Source organism: Lissotriton vulgaris, chromosome 3_1 (assembly GCF_964263255.1).
Source record: "Lissotriton vulgaris chromosome 3_1, aLisVul1.2, whole genome shotgun sequence".
Taxonomy (NCBI): domain Eukaryota; kingdom Metazoa; phylum Chordata; class Amphibia; order Caudata; family Salamandridae; genus Lissotriton; species Lissotriton vulgaris.
The window spans coordinates 1,819,022,929-1,819,028,928 of record NC_141689.1 but is presented as its reverse complement, the minus strand read 5'-3'; positions in this window follow the sequence as shown (position 1 = coordinate 1,819,028,928).

Here is a 6,000-nt window from a genome sequence, read left to right as displayed (position 1 = left end):
TCAGGGCAAGGAAGTCACACGCCAAGATAACCCCTGCTCACCCCCTTGGTAGCTTGGCACGAGCAGTCTAGGCTAAACTCGAAGGCAATGTGTAAAGCATTTGCGTCAGCGCACAATAGCAACAACATACTAGGTACACCACAAAAGAGACTCCACACAAGGTTATTATAAAAATACCCTTTGTATTGTAAAAGCACATCAGATAAAATCACACATATACATGGTGCCAATTGGCACGGACAATATTCACATGGGATTATTCACAAGACAGGGCCACATGGGCCACTGTCATATTCAACACTTTCCGAAATAGAAATACTTGTCAGACATTAGAATAAGCATATGAAATCACTGTAGCACAAAGTAACAGTTATGAATCACATCCAGTAACTACTGGGAACAGGTAAGTACGCCCTACGCAACCCTAAACACCTTAGGAGCATGTCACGCAGGTACCCAGGACCTCACTAGGACCACCTGTACTAGAAAGAACAACCACCTAAGGATGAAATCCACTTAGGGGTATAACTCAGAACACACTACCCATGATGCATGAATATACATTCAGAGGAGTAGTAAAGAAAGATAACACATGATGTATAGACCTACACATTCAGCGGTGTTCAGGACAGAGCACATGATGTAATCACAATACATTCAGGGGTGCAGCGCAAGAAGACACATGATGACTAAACATTCAGAGGTGCAGCGCATGAAAAGAAAGACACATAATGCATCAAACATTCAGAGGTGTCAAGAGTAAAGCAATAGCGCAAAAATCACATGAGGCCTAAAAACCTTCAGAGGTGCAGGAATAACACATGATGCAAGAAATCACATTCAGAGGTGCAATAACCAGATGATTGCGCACAAACTCACATAAGCCACCACCTGTGGCAGTCCCTAGGCCAACGGCCTTGTTGGGGCTCAGACGCCCTGAGTCTCAGTGTCAGGGTTGCGCTGCCATGCAGCGCCAGTCTCAAAGTTCAAAGAGCCTAAACGTGGCAGGTGCCCACTAAGTGCTGGGCACCCGGAGAACAATAAAACTGCGACAGGGTCCTCACTGACCCTTGGGCGCAAACTGCGCCATGCTGGAGCCACACCAGCTCTAAAACAGACACTATGGCCAAACGTTGGAGCCCTCAGGCTCTGCAGACAATGCCCCCTCGAGCCTTCTCATGGCTCTGGACAACGTTGGGGCGACCCACTGCCAGCCGGGGCCGCCCTTGAAGCCCTCGTGGCTTCGGACACAACTGGGCCACTTCAGGGACGGGCAACGACAATATGCCCCGATATGCCCCCTTCGTTGGAGTCCCACTCGGGGAACTCAAAGACCTAAAATGCCCCCTGCCCCTCTTGGGCTCTCAACCGTTGGGGCGACCCGCTGCCAATCGGGGCCGCCCTTCCTCGGTGCCTCGACCGGCACCAACAGGACTCATCTGCTCCCTCGCGGAGCGGCAACATCACGGAGCTCCCCCCAGCCCTCTGGACTCACCGGGCTGCTCTCGCGCTCCTCCTCCTCGGCCGGTACATTCTCAGGCCTCAGACGCTCCCCGCCCTCCAGCGCTCACTCGCGCTCTCGCCCGGCCGGTCTCAGGCAGCTCTCCGCCCGCTCTCCGTCCTTCAGTGAGCAGCGGGGAGCAGAGACGGCAGGCCGGGGCTGAGAGCACTCGCTGGATTCCCTCGGCGAGGTCGGCAGTCTTTCCCGGTCCCGGCGAGGATGAGGCGGCTCTCCAAGGGGTCCCGATGGCAGGGACCAATCCTGTCGCGGCACAGGGGGCGAGCCTCCAGCAGCACCCGGGAGTCAGCCAATGGCAGTGCGGCTCCCGGGCAGGTAAACAATGACGCTCCGCTCCGTGGGCCAATCACGGCCCACTATGCTGATGACGCTGCGCCGCACGGGCCAATCCCGTCGCGGCCCCTTCGTTCTCCTCTCCTCGGCTCCTGATCGCCTTCAGGCCCCCCGGGCCGCAGCGGTGACAACACGGGGCAATGCCGGGTGGGCACCGGCCTCCATTAACTGCAGTATAAAAGCGCTACTAAGCGCTTGGGGCCAGATAAAGCGCTCCAAAGCGCTAAACACGATCCACAGCGCTACGGAGCAGGAAAAGCGCTCCTAAGCGCTACAAAGTCCAGAGAAGGCGCTCTCAAGCGCGTGGGGGGAAATTAAGCGCCCCAGAGCTCCAGTCAGCAGGCAGAGCGCTCCCAGGCGCTCAGGGGGGAAGCACAGTGCCTCCAGGCGCTAGAACTCCACTCCAGCGCTCTCCATAGGAAAAGGCAGCCTCTCCATGCTGCCAAGGTCCCAGAGCTTCCCCAGGGGCAAAGCCAAGTCCCCCCTTCAGCCCAGGCAGGGCAGAAGGGTCCCCCAGGAGTCCAGGAATCCAGGCACCCAGGGGCTGGGCAGCGCCCACCCCTGGTAGATCCAAGTCAGCCACAAGAGCTAGAACAAAAGACAAGTTGGAGGGAGACACAGCTCCTTCTTATACCCAGGAATGCCTTTGAAGAACTTCGTGCAAGGGACCCCGAGTACTGGAATGTTTCTGGTTTACGTCTTTCCTGACAGCTTCAGGGCCAGAGGTGACAGTGGGCCGTCAGGATGGAGAGCTAGCAGGGTGGGCGGCAGGCACAGCCCAGCACCACCAGACGCTCTTTCCTCCCATCCCTGACAGCAGAGGGGCCTTTCATCAACGGCTGACTCAGACCCCCTCCTCTGGGGCCTTGCAGACCCTGCAGACCCTGTCCTACTCAAACCGGACAGTCCATCCACCAGCAGGTCCAGGCACTCCTGGGCAGACTCACCAGCCAATCACACGCTAGCACCAACTTACACAATTATACCAACTTCCAAAAGTAGTACTTCCAGACTAGGTACAAACAAGCTGCACACATCATTTTGCAGCATTCATTCTCACGAGTTCACACATATCAAACTCGACCCCTGCACTCCCCACACAACAGGAACTACCATGGGCATACATATTCCCCATTCATTCCTATGGGAGGGCAGGTCACTCACTCTTCATACAGAGAGCTCAAGCACTTTACACTGTACCACAGTGAAAAAAGTGCGCAGAGGCCTAGAATCACCAACACCAGGTTCCAGAAACAGGCTAGGAAAAAGCAAAAAGTCTAGGGGTGAACCTGCCCAAAGGGCCGGGTCCAACACTTCCCCTTTCCCTGATAGGCCTTATAGCTGTGGCCAAAATGGTAATCCCGCCCAAACTGTTGTATTTATTCGTGAATGTCCCCTTCCCTCTTACGATGCAGTTCTTCAAACGGCTTTGTTCCCTAATGATTGAACTGGTGTGGGCTGGAAAACAGCCTTGGATCTCCTGGGAGGTGCTCACGCTACCACAGGCACAAGGCAGGCTGGCGGCTCCGGATTTTGTTCTTTATGCGTATAGTGCCCAGGCTCAATTCTTACATTACTGGATACACCCCACCCCCTTTCAGCCTCACGTCGCCATCGAGCGGCACAGAGCTGCCCCCCTTCCCCTCAACACCACCAGTTACCAAACATTCAAGTGCCCGCGTAATAAGGTGGACACCGTTGAAGCGCTGCAATGGGCAAGGGACGGTCTCTGCAAGCGCGCAAATACTGACATACTCTATACCCCTTCCATGCAATTGGCAAATATTATTATTAAATATTTGCATAGCGCCTGGCTACCCTTAGGCATCCCCACGCTGTCAGTGACATGAAGAGTGGGAAGGCAGGCTGATTATAGCAGATTTTGGAAGATACATAAAGCTGTTTGTCATTTGAGAAAACTGGGTCCAAGATATGACCCTTTTCATGTGTGGGGCTAGACACGGTTTGTACTAGCTGAATGGCCTGAAGACTGTGTACTAGTCAGGTTTCTCTCAGAAACAGGATCTCTGGCTGTTACTCAGTCAATAGGGTGTTGATTTCCCCTGCATGTTTCGGGAGAGACCTGCAGTTAAGGAGGAGCACTTTGTATTTTTATTTTGTCGTTCTGTTATGGTATGTGTTAGTGTGGAGTTTGCCAGGTCAAAGTGACAGTGCGCACAATGTGTAGGGACATTTGTGAAGCTGATGGAATGTAGGCATCTATCTATGGTTGGGGGCCGCAATCTACACATTTGTGAGGTTGACTACCTTTGAATATCTTTTGCTCTGGGCCATGGGGTTCTGGCCCATGGTCCCGGACAGGCACAGATGGGCTTGCCTTTGGTGCACCTTCGGCACGGCGGTGGCATGCCCACTGCACGCATCCGCGTTTGCATGCGACTTTATAGATGGCTCTCCTTCCACCTGATTCTCTTAGCCTCACCTCCTCAGACCGCCTCCCTCCACACAAACTGAACTTTCCGTCGTGGACCGGGGATTGGGCTTGCGGTGTGCTTAAAGGAACAGAGCGCTATCCAAGAGTCTCCAATTCAAATACCAGGCTAAAACCACCTTGGTTAAAATCACTGTAAAACCACACTGTCGCCCCTTTGTTAAAATGACCCCCAATACAATTTGTAAAGTGCAATCGTGCTTTGTTAAAATGCCCCCAATACAATTTATGAAGTGTAATCGTGCTCACTATCTTCCGATCTCACTTGTCGCTGCATGTCCGTGTTTGCATGTGACTTTATAGATGCATCTCCTTACACCTGAATCTCCTTGTCCCGCCTCCTCAGACCACCTCCCTCCACACAAACAAAACCTTCCATGGTAGACCTGGAATTTGGGTTGCGGTGTGCTTAATGGAACAGAGTGCTATCCGAGAGTCTCAAATTAAAATACCAGACTAAATCACCTTGGCTAGAATCAGCGTAAAACCACACTGTCGCCCCTTGTTAAAATACCCCAATACAATTTCTAAAGTGCAATCGTGCTCACTATCTTCCGATCTCACTTGTCGCTCTAACCCACTGATTCCACCACTCATGGACAGCAAGGCGCAGAAGCAAGTGCATTTGCATCACATACTGATAGGACAAAATTTATTCCCAGGAGACAACTTTCTAACACTATAACAGATGTGTGGTCCTACGCCTCCCTCAGCGTTAGATATGCTGCTATACTATCTGCTACGGGCATCCTGCAGATGCAAATTTGGGACAATTCCGAAGCCGCCCCCGCAGCTGCCTGCACTTGAGAAAGTACTGGCGGTGGAATCGGGTCGCAAGTTGATCACCTGAATCACACAGAGGGATTATCCAATCATTGTGCCGACATCTCTCACGGCGTGGGAGGGGGATCTGGGGGAGATTATTACAGATGCGCAGTGGATTTTGGTTGTAGACAGCTAGAGCAACTGTCCCCAAACTATCATCTCAGACTCATCCAGTTTAAGTACTTCCACCGACTCTACCGTACTCCGATGCAGCTCCACCGGATGGGGGTGCGCTCTGATGATGATTGCTAGAGGTGTGGGGCTCCCCAAGCATCATTCTTACACCTGGCATGGCAGTGCAGAACTAATGGCAACTTTTGGTTAAAAATACTGCATCGAGTTTAAGATATAATGGGCCAAACCTTACCCTGCACACCATTGGTGGGGCTACTAGGAGTCCTTTCTGACTTACCACAGAAGCTGAGGAAATTACCTGTCATGCTACTACTAATGGCCAAGAGGCAGGTGGCACTCCATTGGGGTGCTGATCCCCCCCATCAACGAAGGAGTGGATCCGGGATGTTACTTATTGTAGGGCCCAGTTGGAGGGGTATTGGGAGCTGATGCTGGCACGATCTTGCCCCAGAGACATATGGGCCAGTTTGTGAGCTGGTTGAGTGCTGCAGATGTGAATGATCATTGCACGTAACTTGGACCTTCTGCTCATCACTGAAACCTGGCTCAATGATACTTCCTACCCAATTCTTGACATCTTAATACCTCCTGACTACTCTATTCTCAGAAGTAATAGACTAGATGAAACAGGAAGGATCATTGCCTCCATTCATCGCTCCAACCTCACAGTAAAACAATCCTCTAGTACTGTCTTATGCTCCTGTGAACAGCTAGTCTCTAAAATCTGGAACAAAGA